We start from the raw sequence: 3,612 nt of genomic DNA, 5'->3' as shown, positions 1-3,612 counted from the left end.
CGCCATTCTCCTGCCTCAGCCTCCCAAGTAACTGGGATTACGGGCGCCCGCCATCTCGCCCGGCTAGTTTTTTGTATTTTTCAGTAGAGATGGGGTTTCACCGTGTTCGCCAGGATGGTCTCGATCTCCTGACCTCGTGATCCACCCGTCTCGGCCTCCCAAAGTGCTGGCATTACAGGCTTGAGCCACTGCGCCCGGCCACTCCTATCATCTTGATACCAAAATCTAGTGAAGACATAACAACAAAAAAACTACAGGCCAATGTTTTTGGTGAACATTGAAACAAAAATCCTCCATGAACTACTAGCAAGCTTAGTTCACAGGCAAATCAAAAAGTTATGTTGCCACAAACATGTGAGCGTTGTATCACATATGTAAGGATGTTTCATCATATGCAAGTCAATACGTGTGATTCACCATGTAATTAAAAGCAAAAAGTTATGTGATCAACACAATAGATCAACAAAATAGATGTAGTAAAAACATTCAAGAAAATCCAGTATTCATTCATTAAAATATTCTCAAAAAAGTAGACATCAATGAGACATACCTCAAAATAATAAGAGCCATCTATGACAAATCCTCAGCTAACATACTGAACAGGCAAGAGCTGCATGCATTTCTCATTAGAATAAAAATAAGACTTCACTCTAAACAATCCTATTCAACATAGTTCTGGAAGGCCTAGTCAGAGCAATCTAACAAAATGAAGAAATAAATGGCATCCAAATAGGAAAATAAGTCAAACTGTATTCACTCATGATATAGTTCTTTATCTAGAAAACTTTAAAGATTTTGCCAAAAGACTCCTAAGCTTAAAAATGACTTCAGCAAAGTCTCAGGATACAAAATTGATTGATAGACACAAATGAATAGCATTTCCTCACACCAGTAACATTCAAGCTGATGACAAAAATCAAGAACAGTTTTCTTTACAATAGCCATAAACAAAAAATAATATACCTAGAAATACATTAAACCAGGGAGGTAGGCCGGGCACCTGTAATCTCAGCACTTGGAAGCTGAGGTGGGTGGATCACGAGGTCAGGAGTTCGAGACCAACCTGGCCAACATAGTGAAACCCCATCTCTACTAAAAATACAAAAAAATTACCAGGCATAGTGGCACGTGCCTGTAGTCCGAGCTACTCAGGAGCCTGAGGCAGGAGAATCACTTTAACCCCGGAGGCAGAGGTTGCAGTGAGCCAAGACCACGCCATTGCACTCCAGCTTGGGTGACAGAGTCAGACTCCATCTAAAAAACAAACCAGGGAGGTAAAATATCTACAAGAACAACTACAAAACTTTACTGAAAGTAATCAGAGATAGTGCAAATGAAAAAGCATTCTATGTTCATGGATTTGAAGAATGAATATAAATGTCTATTCTGCCTAGAGCAGCCTACAAATTGTTATTTTTATCAAACTGTCAATTACTTTTTTTTTTTTTTTCCTGAGAGTCTCACTCTCACCTAGGTTGGAGTGCAGTGGTATGATCTTGGCTCACTGCAACCTCCACCTCCCAGATTCAAGTGATTCTCCTACCTGAGCCTCCTGAGTAGCTGGGATTACAGGGGCCCACCACCACACCTGGCTAGTTTTTGTATTTTTGTTAGAGATGGGGTTTTGCTACGTTGGCCAGGCTGCTCTTGAACTGCCCTTAAGTAATCCGCCTGCCTTGGGTTCCCAAAGTGCTGGGATTACAGGCATGAGCCACCATGCTGGGCTCAACCACATATTATTTCTGGTAACAAAGCACAGCAACATGATTTCTTGAATTTTGCCTGAATCCTAATTCATAAAAGAAAGGTGAATGCCATTAAAAGATGTTTAATACACTTCCACCAGAAACAAGAGGCAAGGCAGGCCATGAGGTGCCTCACAAAGGCTGTGTCATGCAGGGGCGGGAAACCAAATTTATCAGGGAACTGGGACTATTTCTTTATGAACATGATGGTTGGAAGCAAAAACGTGGGGGCATTTCCCTGTTGAATACAAAGTAAAATAATGCATGTTGGTGTCAGTGGTTGGGAATAACATTTGCAGGCTCATAAGAGCTGCCTGAAAAAAGCATGTAAACAACAGTGATTCCTCCTATGGCCTGTGATTCAGCAGGTTTATGGAGCAGTTAAGAATCGCAGATGTCAAATGGTCAACACAGAATAGAAAGACATGTTTAATACAAATTATCATTAGTGGAAATACTGAATTGCTTCATTTCTGCAATTTCTGCTGCGGCTTAAGATGCTTTTAATGAATCAAATCTGCTTTAAAATTTGATACGTGGTAACTGATCTCTGTGGGTTTTGAATTGGCTGACTTAACCCAAATGCCAGCTCTTGCCATCTAACCACCATTAAAAGGAACTGAAGTGGTCAACAGTTTCACTTCCAATTTTTTGTGTGTGTGTGTGAGTTTGTGGGAATTTTGTGGTGGCAACTGTGGGAAAAAGCGATCTGTCATCAGAGCTCCTTTCCTCTGAGTTTTCATTCTCTCTCACCCTGGGAGGAGACCTGGAATCACAGGACAATTTGAAATGTGACAACCTGTGTACAGGAGAGCAGAGCCTGCCCTTTCCAAACACCCAGAGTTTTATTCTGGGCCAGGCTTCTGTGATATCTTTCTTCTGTCACCAAATCAGTAGACTTTGCTGAATACCAAGCAGTCCTCTAACACCAACTCTGTGTCTAACATTTGAATTCTAACACCACCCAGAGTCAGCACAGATGTGGTTCAGGTCTCAGTCCCACAACATTGTCCTCTTTGCAGATGCCAGTCACAAACCCCATAGGCCCATCCATGTGCCTGAGCTAATGTTTAAAAATTGTTCAATGATCTGATCAATCTACTCACAGAACTCAGAAAAACACTGTAGTTATGTTTACCAATTTATTATACAATATACAACTGAGGAAAAGTCAAATGGAAGAAATGTATAGGACAAAAAAAGAGGTGGAAAGATGAAACTCATAGATAACCCTGGTAAATAGCTGTGATTACTAAAATTCTTCATCCTTTGTGTTCTCCAGGAACAGTTTATAGAAAGAAATATCCCTCCTATTATGACTTAGACAGTGCTCTCTTTTCTTATTTATTATATAGCCAGACATAGACTCTGTCAGAGGTGCACAGCCTCCATTTTGAATAGGGGCTGAGTAAAATAAGGCTGAGACCTACTGGGCTGCATTGCCAGATGGTTAGGCATTCTGAGTCACAAGATGAAATTGGAAGTCAGCACAAGATACAGGTCATAAAGACCTGGCTGATAAAACAGCTTGCAGTAAAGAAGCGGGATAAAAACCACCAAAATCAAGATGGTGATGAGACTGCCTCTGGTCATCCTCACTGCTATACTCCCATCAGTGCCATAATAGTTTACAAATACCCTGGCAACATCAGGAAGTTACACCATAAGGTCTAAAAAGGAGAGGCATAAATAATCCACCTTTTATCTAGAATATAATTCAGAAGTAACCAAGGCCAGTTGCGGTGGCTCACACCTGTAATCCCAGCACTTTAGGAGGCCGAGGTGGGTGGATCATGAGGACAGGAGTTCGAAACCAGCCTGGCCAACATGGTGAAACCCGGTCTCTACTAAACATACAAAAAATTAG

Source organism: Mandrillus leucophaeus, unplaced genomic scaffold (assembly GCF_000951045.1).
Source record: "Mandrillus leucophaeus isolate KB7577 unplaced genomic scaffold, Mleu.le_1.0 Scaffold196, whole genome shotgun sequence".
Taxonomy (NCBI): Eukaryota; Metazoa; Chordata; class Mammalia; order Primates; family Cercopithecidae; genus Mandrillus; species Mandrillus leucophaeus.
The sequence above is the reverse complement of the archived record's forward strand: the minus strand, read 5'-3'. Positions refer to the sequence as shown.